Raw genomic sequence first — 16,917 nt, forward strand, 5'->3', positions numbered from 1 at the left:
GCTTTTAAGAGCATTGAAACATATAAAAATTGTTTAGAAAAATTAGATGAGTGAGCCTTGTGGCCCTAAGAAAAATTGCCCGTTCAGCGTGATTACGTGAGGTTTCAGGAGGAGGAGCAGGAGGAGGAGGAGGAATATTAGACACAGATTGATGAAGCAGAAATGTCCCTGTTTTGGATGGTGAGAGAGAACGTAGCTTCCATCCGCGGGTGCAGCCTACGTATTGCTTACGTATCGCTGCTGTCCACTGGTGGAGAAGAGAAGTCTGGGAAAATCCAGGCTTTGTTCATCTTGATGAGTGTTAGCCTGTCGTCACTGTCGGTTGACAGGCGGGTACGCTTATCTGTGATGATTCCCCCAGCCGCACTAAACACCCTCTCCGACAAGACGCTAGCCGCAGGACAAGCAAGCACCTCCAGGGCATACAGCGCTAGTTCAGGCCACGTGTCCAGCTTCGACACCCAGTAGTTGTAGGTGGCAGAGGCGTCACGGAGGACGGTCGTGCGATCGGCTACGTACTCCTTCACCATCCTTTTACAGTGCTCCCGCCGACTCAGCCTTGACTGGGGAGCGGTGACACAGTCTTGGTGGGGAGCCATAAAGCTGTCCAGGCCCTTAAAGACTGTCACACTGCCTGGGCTGTACATGCTGCTCGATCTCCGCACCTCCCCTGCTACCTGGCCCTCGGAACTGCGCCTTCTGCCACTAGCGCTGTCGGATGGGAATTTTACCATCAGCTTGTCCGCCAGGGTCCTGTGGTATAGCAACACTCTCGAACCCCTTTCCTCTTCGGGAATGAGAGTGGAAAGGTTCTCCTTATACCGTGGGTCGAGCAGTGTGTACACCCAGTAATCCGTAGTGGCCAGAATGCGTGCAACGCGAGGGTCACGAGAAAGGCATCCTAACATGAAGTCAGCCATGTGTGCCAGGGTACCTGTACGCAACACATGGCTGTCTTCACTAGGAAGATCACTTTCAGGATCCTCCTCCTCCTCCTCCTCCTCCTCATCCTCCTCAGGCCATACACGCTGAAAGGATGACAGGCAAGCAGCAGGGGCACCGTCAGCAGTGGGCCAAGCTGTCTCTTCCCCCTCCTCCTCATCCTCCTCATGCTCCTCCTCCTCCTGAATGCGCTGAGATATAGACAGGAGGGTGCTCTGACTATCCAGCGACATACTGTCTTCCCCCGCCTCCGTTTCCGAGCGCAAAGCATCTGCCTTTATGGTTTGCAGGGAACTTCTCAAGATGCATAGCAGAGGAATGGTGACGCTAATGATTGCAGCATCGCCGCTCACCACCTGGGTAGACTGCTCAAAGTTTCCAAGGACCTGGCAGATGTCTGCCAACCAGGCCCACTCTTCTGAAAATAATTGAGGAGGCTGACTCCCACTGCGCCGCCCATGTTGGAGTTGGTATTCCACGATAGCTCTACGCTGCTCATAGAGCCTGGCCAACATGTGGAGCATAGAGTTCCCCCGTGTGGGCACGTCGCACAGCAGTCGGTGCACTGGCAGATTAAAGCGATGTTGCAGGGTGCGCAGGGTGGCAGCGTCCGTGTGGGACTTGCAGAAATGTGCGCTGAGCCGGCACACCTTTATGAGCAGGTCTGACAAGCGTGGGTAGCTTTTCAGAAAGCGCTGAACCACCAAATTAAAGATGTGGGGCAGGCATGGCACGTGCGTGAGGCTGCCGAGCTGCAGAGCCGCCACCAGGTTACGGCCGTTGTCACACACGACCATGCCCGGTTGGAGGCTCAGCGGCGCAAGCCAGCGGTCGGTCTGCTCTGTCAGACCCTGCACCAGTTCGTGGGCCGTGTGCCTCCTATCTCCTAAGCTGAGTAGTTTCAGCACGGCCTGCTGACGCTTGCCCACCGCTGTGCTGCCACGCCGCGCGACACCGACTGCTGGCGACGTCCTGCTGCTGCTGACACATCTAGATTGCGAGACAGAGGTTGAGGAGGAGGAGGAGGAGGAGGGTGCTTTAGTGGAGGAAGCATACACCGCCGAACATACCACCACCGAGCTGGGGCCCGCCATTCTGGGGGTGGGTAGGACGTGAGCGGTCCCAGGCTCTGACTCTGTCCCAGCCTCCACTAAATTCACCCAATGTGCCGTCAGGGTGATGTAGTTGCCCTGCCCGCCTGTGCTTGTCCACGTGTCCGTAGTTAAGTGGACCTTGCCACTAACCGCATTGGTGAGGTCGCGTACAATGTTGCGGGAGACGTGGTCGCGCAGGGCTGGGACGGCACATCGGGAAAAGTAGTGGTGACTGGGAACTGAGTAGCGCGGGGCCGCCGCCGCCATCATAGCTTTGAAAGCCTCCGTTTCCACAACCCTATACGGCAGCATCTCAAGGCTGATAAATTTGGCACGGTTAACGATTGAGCGTGCGGGTGCGTGGCGGCGTACTTGCACTTGCACTCCAACAGTTGCGCTAGCGACGGCTGGACGGTGCGCTGAACCCACACTGGTGGATGGGGCCGAGGACAGCGGAGGTGAGGGTGTGGGTGCAGGCCATGAGACGGTAGTGCCTGTGTCCTGAGAGGGGGGTTGCATCTCAGTGGCAGGTTGGGGCACAGGGGGAGAGGCAGCGGTGCAAACCGGAGGCGGTGAACGGCCTTCGTCCCACCTTGTGGGGTGCTTGGCCATCATATGTCTGCGCATGCTGGTGGTGGTGAGGCTGTTGGTGGTGGCTCCCCGGCTGATCTTGGCGCGACAAAGGTTGCACACCACTGTTCGTCGGTCGTCAGGCGTCTTTGTGAAAAACTGCCAGACCTTAGAGCACCTCGGCCTCTGCAGGGTGGCATGGCGCGAGGGTGCGCTTTGGGAAACAGTTGGTGGATTATTCGGTCTGGCCCTGCCTCTACCCCTGGCCACTGCACTGCCTCTTCCAACCTGCCCTGCTGCTGGCCGTGCCTCCCCCTCTGAAGACCTGTCCTGTGTAGGCGTTGCACACCAGGTGGGGTCAGTCACCTCATCGTCCTGCTGCTCTTCCTCCGAATCCTCTGTGCGCTCCTCCCTCGGACTTACTGCCCTTACTACTACCTCACTGCAAGACAACTGTGTCTCATCGTCATCGTCCTCCTCACCCACAGAAAGTTCTTGAGACAGTTGGCGGAAGTCCCCAGCCTCATCCCCCGGACCCCGGGAACTTTCCAATGGTTGGGCATCAGTGACGATAAACTCCTCTGGTGGGAGAGGAACCACTGCTGCCCAATCTGAGCAGGGGCCCGAGAACAGTTCCTGGGAGTCTTCCCGCTCCTGAGCATGTGTCATTGTAGTGGAGTGAGGAGGCTGGGAGGAAGGAGGAGCAGCAGACAGAGGATTCGGATTTGCAGCAGTGGACGGCGCAGAACTGTGGCTGGACGATAGGTTGCTCGAAGCACTTTCTGCCATCCAGGACAGGACCTGCTCACACTGCTCATTTTCTAATAAAGGTCTCCCGCGTGGACCCATTAATTGGGCGATGAATGTGGGGACGCCAGAAACGTGCCTCTCTCCTAATCGCGCAGCAGTCGGCTGCGACACACCTGGATCAGGAGCTCGGCCTGTGCCCACACCCTCACTTGGCCCTCCGCGTCCTCGGCCGCGTCCACGTCCTCTAGGCCTACCCCTCAGCATGCTGTATTACCAGTGATTTGATTTCACAGGCAGGAAATAAATTGGCGCAAGCCTGCAGGCCAAATATAATTTTTTAACTTTTTTTAAAAAGGAAAGGCCCACTGCCTCTAGTGAATGAATAATAAGTTTAATAACTGTGTTGCGGCCCTGCAAAAGTGTCACAGAACTTTACTGTTGCAGAGTTATTAACTGTGGCAGAGCAGGTATTTCCCAGGCAGGAAAGAAATTGGTGTAAGGCTGCACTCAACCGTAGCTGGTTGCGTCTGATTTTTTTACGTTCTCCACGCAGCACACACGTACCCAGAGCCCTGACGGCTGTCAGAGGCAGGGCAAATATACTTTTTTCCCTTTTGTTTAAAAGGATAGGCCCACTGTGCCTATTCAATGACTAATATAACTGTGTTGCGGCCCTGCAAAAGTGTCACAGAACTTTACTGTTGCAGAGTTATTAACTGTGGCAGAGCAGGTGTTTCCCAAGCAGGAAAGAAATTGGCGCAAGGCTACACTCAACCGTAGCTGGTTGCGTCTGATTTTTTTACGTTCTCCACGCAGCACACACGTACCCAGAGCCCTGACGGCTGTCAGAGGCAGGGCAAATATACTTTTTTCCCTTTTGTTTAAAAGGAAAGGCCCACTGTGCCTATTCAATGACTAATATAACTGTGTTGCGGCCCTGCAAAAGTGTCACAGAACTTTACTGTTGCAGAGTTATTAACTGTGGCAGAGCAGGTATTTCCCAGGCAGGAAAGAAATTGGCGCAAGCCTGCACTCAACCGTAGCTGGTTGTGTCTGATTTTTTTACGTTCTCCACGCAGCACACACGTACCCAGAGCCCTTAGGACTGACAGAGGCAGGGCAAATATACTTTTTTCCCTTTTGTTTAAAAGGAAAGGCCCACTGTGCCTATTCAATGACTAATAACTGTGTTGTGGCCCTGCCTACACAATTCTGTGCCTGTAGTATCAATGCAGGGTGCAATGCTCTGCACCGCCGATTTTGAGAAGAAAAAAAAAGCAACACAGCTAACAGCAGCCTGCACAGTACTCCACACAGTTAAATGTGGCCTAGAAAGGACCGTTGAGGTTCTTGAAGGCTACACTCACTCCTAACACTCTCCCTGCCTAAGCACCACTTCTGTCCCTAATGCCGGGTGCAATGCTCTGCACTGCCGATTTTGAGAAGAAAAAAAAAAATTTCTCCACTGCTAACAGCAGCCTGCACACACGTAGATGTGGCCCTAAGAAGGACCGTTGGGGTTCTTGAAGCCTACACTCACTACAAACACTCTCCCTACAGCAACTCCAATAGAACAGCACTTTCCCTCACTAACTCACACGGCATCTGAGCCGAGCCGCGGGAGGGGCCGACTTTTATACTCGGGTGACATCTGATCGCCCCAGCCACTCACAGCAGGGGGGTGGTATAGGGCTTGAACGTCACAGGGGGAAGTTGTAATGCCTTCCCTGTCTTTCAATTGGCCAGAAAAGCGCGCTAACGTCTCAGAGATGAAACTGAAAGTAACCCGAACACGAGTAACGAGCATCCCGAACACGCTAATATTCGCCCGAGCATCAAGCTCGGACGAGTACGTTCGCTCATCTCTATTTTTTACATATGGATTCTGCCTCTAAAAAATGCAGCTAAAATCCCAGGGCTAAGCCATGATGCGGATTCACGTTTGGATTTGTCCTGTAAATAGACAACATCGATGTGCAAAATTTCTGTTGTAATTTTGCATGGATCCACCTTAAGAGGTGTTACTTCTTAACAAGGATTCATGCAGAATCATTTCGGAGATTCCATGCACAGATTTTGTCCATTGATAGGACTAAATCTATATGTGAATGAGCAGCAAAATCTGCAGCATAAATTTGCTGCTTAGCCGCAGATTTCTGCTTTGCTTTGTAGAGGCGGAATACATGGGGAGAAATCAGCATTGCATTCTGCCAAGTGAGCATACCCTAAGGCCTCAGTCACACGGGCGCATCGGCACCCGTACACCGGCGCCGATGCGCCCGTGTGACTGCAGGAAGGAGACGGCCGTACCTAAAGACGGCCGTCTCTCTGCAGCGCCGGAGGAAAGAACACATGACCGGCAATGAAGCCAGTCACATGTTCTTTCCTCCGGCGCTGCAGAGAGACGGCCGTCTGCAGGTACGTCCGTCTGCTGGTGTCAGTCACACGGGCGCATCGGCGCCGGTGTACAGGTGCCGATGCGCCCGTGTGACTGAGGCCTAAGGCTGGGTTCACACAGGGTGGAATCCTGCTAGAAATCTCGCGGTTTTCCCATAGCGAAAAAACGCGCGATTTCCACCGTGAAACAAAACCCGTGGCACAATGCTTTACCATTGTGGCCGGCGCTCCCATAGAGAGGAGTGCAGCCACAGCGGGAAAAAAATAGACATGCTGCGGCCAGTGAAACTATGCCACAGTGCGGGCTAATGCTAACTTTGACGTGATGGATTGGCCGTCCTGTGCGGACGAGATTTTTGACACATCTCGTCCACATGGCTGGCTAACTGTGGGATTAGCAGCCGCAGGCGGATTTGCCACAGCGAAGTTCCACACGGAATTTCCGAGGCAAATCCACCCTGTGTTAACCCAGTCTTAGGGTGAGACTAAATGGCACAGCTGGAGGCACAAAGCCAAACCATACCAACATGCGGTACCGAATGGCCAGACATTCGGACATAGGAACAGTAACCTGATGTCGTTGTACATTGTCAGGCACAACACTGGTGTTTTCATTTGATGGTGAATTCCGCGTGCTAACCAGCTTCTGCACTAATTCACAGCTCCATCGCCTTTCTATCACCTAGTGTTCAGTCAAGATGTAGAAGGCACAAAATGCTTTGATAGAAAAAACACTGTTGGAGACCTTTATGAAATGTGCAGGAATCAATGTATCTCCAGAAGTATATTCATAACATGACATAATTTGATGGAAATTTAAAAGAACAAAAATTTGCACATTGTACATAAATTATAATATATCATACATCTAAGGCTTCTTTCACATGAGCGCATATCGGCTGGCCATTTCACGGCCGGCCGATATGCACTGTGATCTGATGCATTGGATTCCAATGCATCAGATCACATGGGCGTATTTGCGAGACGTAAAAACACCCGACTGGCGAGTATAGCGCCAGGCGTTTTTACCTCAAGCCCAAAACATAGTTCTGGAACTATGTTTGAGCCGGAATATGTCAGGCTGCTGCACAGGCTCCTATGGGAGCCCATGGCAGTGGCCATAGGTGGGAGCGAGTTTAGCAGTGTGGCTGCTAAACTACCTCCCTCTGTCTCCTCCCCTTCCCCGTGCAGGCTTACCTCTCCTCCCTGCTCGGTCTCTGCAATGGGAGGGGGCCGGGTGGGAGCAGGGCTAAGTGTTGATCCACCCCGCCTCCTCCGTTGATGGCTATGGACAAAGGGCGGGGGCATGGGCAGAGCTAAGTGCCCGCCTCATCCCCGCCCCTTGTTCATAGACATCAATGGGAGGAGGCAGGGCTGACCAGCTCTTATCTCCGCCCCTGTCACGCCCCCTCCCATTGCACAGACCGAGTGGGGAGGAAGATAGGTAAGCCTGCGATGGGGAGGAAGGAGAAATGGGCGATGGCCTGGTGTGGTCGGCGCACCAGTTTTTTTGCCCCCAATGCAGCGTATATTGGCTAGACATGTAAAAAACGGCCATCCGATATGCACTCATGTGAAAGAAGCTTATAAAACATGAAAACAAATTGCCAAAACATAATCTTGACTATATAAGGCTAGGTTTACAACTCCACTGGTATAATATGATAGAATACTAACAGTGTCCGATGGACCCCCATTTACTACAATGAAGTCCACTGACCTTCCATTAAGCTGTTTGTCATTTTACAAGAAAAAAAAAATAGCATAGCATGCTGCATTATTTGCGCTGGCTTTTTTTAAAGGCAGAGATGTAAATTTAGCCTTAAAAATCTATCTGAAATTAAGTAAACAGATTTTGTAGATAATGAATAGCTAGCCAGCCAGCCAGGTAGGCCAACAGATTAAAAACAAATTATAAATTAATGATAAATGAAGAGAATTTTAGGAGAATAGTGCAGCTGAAGGATTTTCTTTAGAGGTGATTTATTAAGGCATATATTGATTACAGTTGTATGCTGTAATGTGCCTTTATTTCTCTACAATTACCTCATTTATAACAATTCTGTTTATGTATGTATGTTTTGCTTCCTCTTACTGTGATATTTATTTCTACAGAACACTTCGCCCCACTGGTGGCCGGTCCATTAAAAACAGAGTTCAAATTCCATGGCCTGAGGTGAATAGCAGAGTTCTACTTGGCAAAAAACACCCTATGAACTGTTATACATAAAACCTAAAATCTCTGACAAAATAAGCATGCATGCTGGGTGCCATTGACCAAAACCTGACATTTACCAAGGGTGAAGAGCACAGCTGGAAAACGCCTGTGATCACTGTGGCTTGCCGTGAAATAAATGTGCATTCTCTCAATGACCTCCTGTGGTTTGCATCTGATCTTCCCCATAAATGAACATCTCATATGTCCAGCAATCGCACTGTTTTCTAATACTTGTTATATGATCACAAGAATTAGCGAGTTGAAGGAGAAAGAAAAGGGAAAGGAAGTGTGGGTTTGGTTTTCTAAGAAAATTCCATGTGGTGGTAAAGCTGTGATAACATCAACATTCACTGAAGATCTCAACACTTGAGATATGCTTGGACATAAAATCTGTCATTAAAACTTAACCCCAAGTCATTGCTCCATTCAATGTCTGTGCTCCTCCGGCTGTAGCAATACCAACAGGGAAGGAAACATAAATTGTTTATTAACTTCAAATTAGCATTTTAGAGCATGGAGACTTTTTGTTTTTGGAAAGTTGATCTTCAAAAAGTTTGAATCTCCAGCATAATGTGAGAGATAATAAATAGACTGCACTCACCCTCAAATCGTACTGTTTTGGATGATAAAGGGGCATCTTTGCCATTTTTCAGATGTATGAGGGTTCGTTTTTTGCAGGATAAGTTTTATTTTTCATTGGCATCATTAAATATACCATATAATATACTGAAAATGTAGTGAAATGGCAAATCTGCTACTGCATCATTTTGTGGGGGAAGAGGGGTCTTATTTTTACAAGGTATTGCAAAAGGGGCATGTCAAATGTCGGTGATACCAAATTTTTAAAGTTTTTTTTTTCTGTTGGACTACTATTTGTCACACTATGTGCCTAATGTATGAAGAGGCACATACCTCTTCATACATTAGTTGCATCTCGGGTTGTCCTTGCACCTACATGGAAATTTGCACCAATCATGAGCTGCAGTTAATTTATTGAGTACACTAACATGCCAAAAGTCATTGGTTACAGTAAGTAAATTGTTTATGAAGTGGGTTACCTCAGATGACGGCTTGGGAATGTCCACACCTCTATAAGTTGTAAGGTGTTATCTTGATTAAGGTTGAACACTGGCCAGCATGCTCATGGCAAGGCAACATGAGTTATTAAAGTTTGAAGACATTATAGTGGGCGCCAGGCAAATGGGACATTCCATTTCCGAAGTTGTGTAGGTATTTAACAAGTCCACAGTGTCATATGTGTACCTGGAAAGCACAGTGGCTGCTCACAGTTGCTTAAAGATCGTGGCCTGCGGTGTCTGGCTAGAATTGTCAATGTAAACAGTAGGGTGGCCCATTAAACTCAACTTTTAACTACAAAGCAAGACACCCTGTATTTTATTTCCTTTCAACAAACCTTTATTTGGGGCAGAGTTTCAGCTTCTTATTTCTACCACAAGGTTGTGCTCAAATACCATAAATTTTCAGACTTTCACCGAAAATTGTCTTCAGTTGTATAATGCAAATGTGACAAGTGCCCTTGATTACAACAAAACATCTGATTGGGAAGCTGTGCGACTAATAATTTCTATTGCTGCAGCTCCTGGTGATGATCTAAATGCACTTCCTATTTTATGTGGCACAATTCAGCGAGTAAGGACAAGTGCAAGGCATGAACTTTCGAAGGCAATGAAGGATAATTTTGAACCAACTTGGCCATTAGTACTTCCAGTGATGTACAGCTATAGACTGATCTTCGCAGTTACCAAAATATTGATCCTGACATCAGTACAGCCACAAGAAAGGTCCTAGAAAATAATTTCTGGTATCTTTCATATGAGCTGATTGAATTAACTCTGTTCTCAGATCATGTGACAGCAGACGAAAAGACAGGCATTGTACAGGGAATGGCCCGTAAACCTGGTAAATGGAAAGGGCACAGTGTTTCGTCAATTCTGATGAAACCCGGACGTAAGTTTAGGAGACTTTGCAAATACCTGAATGGTGAACCTTCTTTGTCACTACAGCATTGATGATGCCTTTGTTGTTTCACCACCACAAGGGTGGCCTGCAAGTGAACAGTATCAATATAGCCAATCACAGAGGAAGTGACTAAGCATTAGGAATGACACCGTGGAGTGAGCAGTGAAGCTTTTTGAAAAATTCAATACACTTCTTACTAATGACGAAGAGGAGTGGAAGCAAATTGCAAGGTTGTTCCAACTCAGATTACCAAGAAGTCTGCTGTCCAGTGCTTAAGTACTAACTGACAAGTATTTGTGTTGTAATTTTAACTATTTTCATATATTTGAAGATATTTTTGTAGGAACAGCACAAATGTTTTAAAGTATAGTGGTTGTTTGGCAAAAGCAAGTTGTTAATATTAATGCTGTAGCTCATGTAATTGGAAATCTTGCTCCTAAGTGCTATTGTTAAGGTTGTGCATCTGGGACCTGTGGTTCTACAGGCTTCCTTGTGCACACCTTCACAGGTAGGGGTTAATTGAGCTGGCTGGGTGTGGTATTCTCCAGCAGCCAATCCAAACTCTTAGGAGAGATTGCTGGTCATTTTAGTGCTTTAATTCTTCACTGTTAATCCGACTCAGAGCTGGTGTTTGCATGCTTGTCTGTAGTGTCCCTCTCTCCTCCCCTGAAGACGGTCTGGGCACCTGCTGTCCCTCCCCTCCTTGTGTTTTGCGGTGCATGCATTGTGTAGTGTGTGGTACGGTGACCACACAGGTGCAGGTGACCCACAGGTTTCTCCCTATCCCTGGGCAGGTGCGGCATCCAGACGTCTGTTGTCCTATGTGTGTGTGTTAGATGGGTGATGCCTGTCACTGCTCCCTATGTCGGCACGGTGGCTGACTCTCTAATCTCCTGGTGTGAGGACACTTGGACTGGCTATGGTTTACCATTGGTATGCATGTGAGCTCTGGGTGGGATTCCTGTTATATGTGGTATGCACAACCATGTATGTTGGTGTGAACAGTGACTTGTGTTGTATGTCTGTGCAGGTGGGCGACATGGGGTGTGAACAGTCCTGTTCTATGTGGTGTGCATTACCTGTTGTATGTTGGTGTGAACAGCGACATGTTCTGTATGTCTATGCTGGTGGCTAGACATGAGGTGTGAACTGTCCTGTTCTATGTCGTATGTGTTACACTGTATGTTGCTGTGAACAGCGATGTATGTTAGGTCTGTGCAGGGTGCCAGACATGTGCTTTATGTGTAGTCCTGTTCTGTGTACAGTGTGTGTGTGTGTAAACAGTGTCATGTCCTATGTGTGTTTAATGCAAATCTCCAGGTCCCTACTCAGGGATAGCTAGGTCCTAGAAGAAGACAGTGGGCCCAACCTTATCAGGAAAAAGACCCCACTTTTAGGCAGGGGTTCCCCACTTCCCTGATTAGTAAGGGACAGGGGCCCTTCTATCTTGCCTAGAGAGGTGCAATTGGTCTATGCAACACATGATGAGAGTGTTTGTGTCTGTGCTGAGGAGTGGCGCTATTGTGCCCCCAGTGGACGTGACAGCTATGTCTCATAATATAAATCAGTTTTGAGCACTGTCTTGCAGTTGGATTTTTACCCTAGTGAACAGACAAGCAACTCCAGACAAAATCAAATCTACATTCAATGCAGGAATTCCCATGCAAAATCCCACAGGTCAGTTCAGTGTTGTTTAGCCTCCATGGTAGGCACTGTGACTGGCCCTAAAAAGAACCATGAAAGAGTTGCGGTTGAGTACTCTGAGTGTGAAAGAATGCTAAGTTCCTATTTCTTAACCTTATTAAAAATCAGAGCTGATAAAAATTCTACAGACAAATCGGAAAACAAAAATATAAATTTGATTATTAACACAGACACTAGTCAAAAAGGTTGACATCCCTCCTAGATGTGCTGTCAGAAATAAATTGCTACTCTACAGGATGTGTGACATTAGCTTTATATAGCTAATATGCAACATAGGGACATTATCATATAAAGTCTCAGCATGGAACTTCACATACACTGCCATTATGTAAATTACCAGAATGCAATACAGGCTGGACAGCAATATTATCATATGATCTACTAGAGTATGTAACCTCAATAAAGAGATGTTCTGATTTCAAAAAGATAAAGCTAACTCATTTACTGATAAAAAGTTTTGCAATTTTATGATATTCTTCTTTCTGGGTATTTTGGGCGGGTTAGTATAAATTTATGAAAAATGTACAGGTTAACAATGCTAACCACTAAGCCACCATACTTCTTCTTGGTACTTTCTCCTCAATACATGTATACACTATATAAATAAAGGTGATTATTGAAAAGAAGAAGAAACCCATACAAACACAGGGAGAACATAAAAACTTCATCTTGCCTTTGGTCAGATTTAAACTTGATTGGTCTGCAACGTTGAAACCCTAAATGCAGAACTCTGTGGTGTGATATATATTCTGATATGTTTTAATCACAACCGAGATATGTTTTATCAGCAATTTGTGTTATAGTGGATGGATATAGTGTCCCATTATAGCTTACAGATCCTGTATTGTTGGTTCCTGGATGCACATTCAAGATATACACAGGTTGTCCAAGAGTGCCTGTCTGCATTCCTTCTCAATCTAAAAGGTTTCTAAGAGCTTCTGATGGCATATTGTGTATGTTAGGCGGCCTGCAGATGGGCAGAAATTTCGCGGCAGGATTCCCCGCAGAATTTCACCGGTACACGCCTGCATAGGATTGCATTACAATATGCCGCGGTGTGTCTGCGCGAAATCCCGTGCAGAAAGCAAACTCGCAGAGCCCCGCACAGAAACGTCACTCACTGGCCGCCGGCTCCGCACTGCGCATGCGCCAGCTGCCCGTCAGCTGGCACATGAAAGAGCCGGAGCTGCGGGAGCGTGTGAGTTCCGCGCTGCTCTCCTCAGGCGCTCGGGTCGGGTCCGGCTGCGAGAATGTCTAATTAAGAGTGTCTAATTATGTTCTTACTAATTTGATTCAGTACGTATTTAGTATACTGGTTGTTTTGTAAGATTAACCACCATTATTTAAATCGATTAATTAAAAGTTTCCATATTAAGCCCCAAATGATTGTCGTTTGAACAAATGAATGGCTTAACAACTTTTTTGCTATCAAATGCTAGGCGTTTACACGTAAAGATAATCGTTTGAAATCCTAGCCTTTTCCCTCACTAGCTATGTAAACACTGTGTATGTTGGTAGTTCATTGGGGGGGGGGGGTGTATATGCGAAGAATCTTTAGGTGATGTGTTTTCATGTAATGATTATCACTCACCTTCGCTTGTTTGAATGAACTTTGAGCAAAAAACTTGCGTGTAAATTGGTCTTTAATTTATAATCACAGAGGTGAGAGGGAAAACAAAAACATATTCCACTGAAAAAGAGCCTACCCTATGGCCATTGTGCCGGCATTATGGCAATTGTGCCTGCTCTGTACCTTATCAGGTACTGCAATGTTTGGCTCTTTTCCAGTCTTTAAGTTATACAATCATCACCATTTTTTGTACTACTCCTTGAACAATTGAGACTTAATATTATGGCAGGGGTAGTACTCATTTTAGAGGGCCCTCTAGAATTCTGGTGGGCTACTCTTACCCTGGGTAGGTAAACTCTGTTGTACATACTGTTCTGCTGTCCAGAGAATCTGAAATGAAAGGCTTGCTGCTACCCATTATTTTCATACAGGGACTTTCTGCTTCCTGTATCTGCCCTATGCAAAAGATATTAATATATTAACATAATGAGTTTCCTGACATCAGCTACATACTTCTTAGCTGACTATGTATAAAAACAGAATTATGGTTGTCGTCTAAATCCAACACATTAGAGTAGAGCATTCACAAAATCCAAATTACTTTTCAGTACAAAATACTTAACAGATTACACATTGCAGTAATGGAAGTATACAGACAGTGAATGGAATTGCATAAACGATTCTTTCTTAGATTACTCAGTCATCACATTAGGCCCAAACACTCACTTTTTTGGGTGGAATGTTCATATGTAAGTAGTTTAGTTGCACAGTGCTCTATTCTGTATTGGACTATAGGGAATACATTTAGCTTTTTGGAGGGCAGACTAAGAAATTATTTGGCACTGGTAACACATGGACCTAGTGAGTTATGTACACTATTGAATCCTCTGCTGAAGGATAGATGACAGCCAAGTAAAGCCTGCCTTGCTAATGACTCACAGGATTAAACTGCCTGGACTTTCTCGCATCAAAGAATAAATGAAGGCTTTGGACTGAAACTTTGTCATTACTGTACATTGTAGTATAACTTAGATTCTGCGCGTCATATTTGGTGCATATCCTAGTAATATTAGTTATTATGTGGTTCTGATGATGATTTATATTAATATTAGCAGTAGTAAAAGGTTTTAAGGGCGCTTTCACATCTGCGTTCGGAGTTCAGCTTTCCTGCTCCATTCAGGGAGCAGGGGAGGGGAATCCCTGTGGCTGAACGGCTTTGTCTTAAGACAGAACCGAAAAGCGCTGAACAAACTCCATTTGATAAAAGTTAGTTCATTGAGCATTTTAAAAGTTTTAGATAAAATGGTGTAATGACATGATGGTAAATTATTTTATCATCACTGCATTCAATTAAAAAATAGTTCATATTTAAGAATCAAATCACTCTATAGCACTCAGATGAAAAAAAAATAGTATTGTGCAAGACGGGTTTTACAAATGAGAAGATGGAAAAATGACTCTACCTATTACAAGGTAGCTACCATATAAGTCAATGTCCAATGTTTTTGTAAGCCTTGCAACATGCATAGGGATGATGAGGAGCGATGATAAGGTAGCTACCATAGGTATATCCAGTTCAGCAGACTTTTACAATGGCTCACTATGGGCTCTCACAGCCTGTGACCCATTGTAATCAAGAGCAATGAAACTCATTATAATGCCTCATTAGCAGTTTTACAACTTGGTCACAGTATGCAAAATTTATGTACTACTCAGTATATAGTGTTTACTTGTATTGATGGACTAAATAGTACTTCAAGCAATCACACTGCATACCACTCCATTGTCTGTCATCAGTCTTTTGTGATCAAACTCTTCTAACCACTAGTGAGGCGTTCACTAACATCAGACATATATGATTTAGTGACCAGTGTTTCTATTTATTTATTATATATAGAGGTACTTTTGCAATATTGTATGCAATTGGCTGTTATTCACGAGTCATTAGTAAAGTATATTTCTTGAATTCACTCTTGTCAATGGACAAAAACATTTTGTGATGTCTAGAGTAGTACTTATGCACATTGAGGTAGATTTATCAATGCACCACTTTTTGTGTTCTATACCTTGCATTTATTAAGTGGTTTAGGCCCTTTTTTTTATTGTATAAATAGACATAGCGAAATGGGAAGTGAGGGAAGGAGGGTGGTGTTCAGAATTTGAGACAGTGGTAGACTGTAGCACTTTGGTTGATCCCTGTACCTTAGAACTGCCTATTTTTGCAGTAGCAGTAGTGCATGAATTTTAACTAAAAAAAATCGTTTTAGGGTTACTTTACACAAGGTGACTGTTGGCCACCCAACAGTGATCCCAACGACTATTGCTCCCGTGCTTTTACACAGGAGAAATAATTGTTCAGTACTAAGGATGAGCGACTATACTCGCTAAAGCACTTCTCGTCCGAGTAATGTGCTTTAAACGAGTATCTCCCTGCTCGTCCTTAAAGATTCGGGGACCGCCGCAGAGTGGGGAGCTGCGGGGGAGAGTGGGGAGGAACGGAGGGGAGATCTCTCTCTCCCTCTCTCCCGCCCGCTCTCCCCTGCTCCCCGCCGCGACTCACCTGTCAGCCGCAGCAGTCCCGGAATCTTTAAGGACGAGCGGGGAGATACTCGTCTAAGGCACATTACTCGGACGAGTAGTGCTTTAGCGAGTATACTCGCTCATCCTTATTCAGTACATAAAAACAGAGTACTCCAGAGATCTCTCCCAGATGCTTGCTTCCATTCACTGTGAACAGGCAGTCATTAAAAGATAGACAACTGCCTGTCTACACTGAACAAGAGTTGCTCACGACTGTAGTCACTTTGTTTTCAGCGAGCTGAAGCGAAGTAATTAGCTCAGTCGGGTCCACGTTACATGGGACTTTCACAGAGAATTGTTTGAGCACTTGTTTGGCCTATGGTTGTCCCATATAAAAGCCACCCTTAGGGCTCCTTCACACTAGCATATGTGCAAATGTCCATGCTACAGCGGAATGTATTTGCGCAATAAACGGGGTTGATTTGCATGCATGTCTGCACATTATAGTGTACCCTTTGCACATTCAGGGACTGTTCATATGTGTGCAACACTTCACCCTGCCCTGATCAATTCAAAAAACCTGTGTTAAGTCTTGAGATGCCCTTGGCAACTTTATTTAAATTGGAAACATTTAGTGTTGTATCCTGATGTTAGTACAGCAGCAGATGGAAGGGGGTATAGTATCATAATTGAATCATATGCTACTCCAGACATCCCACATTTAAGCAGAATATCACTTAGGTATGCCCAATGGACTCAATCACACAGCTTTTCTTCATTGACGGAAAGAAGCAGAGAACTCGTCGGACTTTTTTCGGTAGAGTTAATAATTAGTGATGAGCGAGCATACTCGCTACGGGCAATCGCTCGAGCGAGCATTGCCCTTAGCGAGTACCTGCCCGCTCGAGAGAAAAGGTTCGGGTGCTGGGGAGGGCAGGGAGCTGCGGGGGAGAGCCGGGAGGAACGGAGGGGAAATCTCTCTCTCCCTCTCTCCCCCCCGCTCCCCACTACTGACTGCCGCAACTCACCGCTCCCCCGCGCCGGCACCCGAACCTTTTCTCTCGAGCGGGCAGGTACTCGCTAAGGGCAATGCTCGCTCGAGTAATTGCCCTTAGTGAGTATGCTCGCTCATCTCTATTAATAATGTTTACAAATCTATTGGTACCGTTAAC

The sequence above is a fragment of the Eleutherodactylus coqui genome, chromosome 2 (genome assembly GCF_035609145.1).
Source record: "Eleutherodactylus coqui strain aEleCoq1 chromosome 2, aEleCoq1.hap1, whole genome shotgun sequence".
In the NCBI taxonomy this organism is placed as follows: Eukaryota; Metazoa; Chordata; class Amphibia; order Anura; family Eleutherodactylidae; genus Eleutherodactylus; species Eleutherodactylus coqui.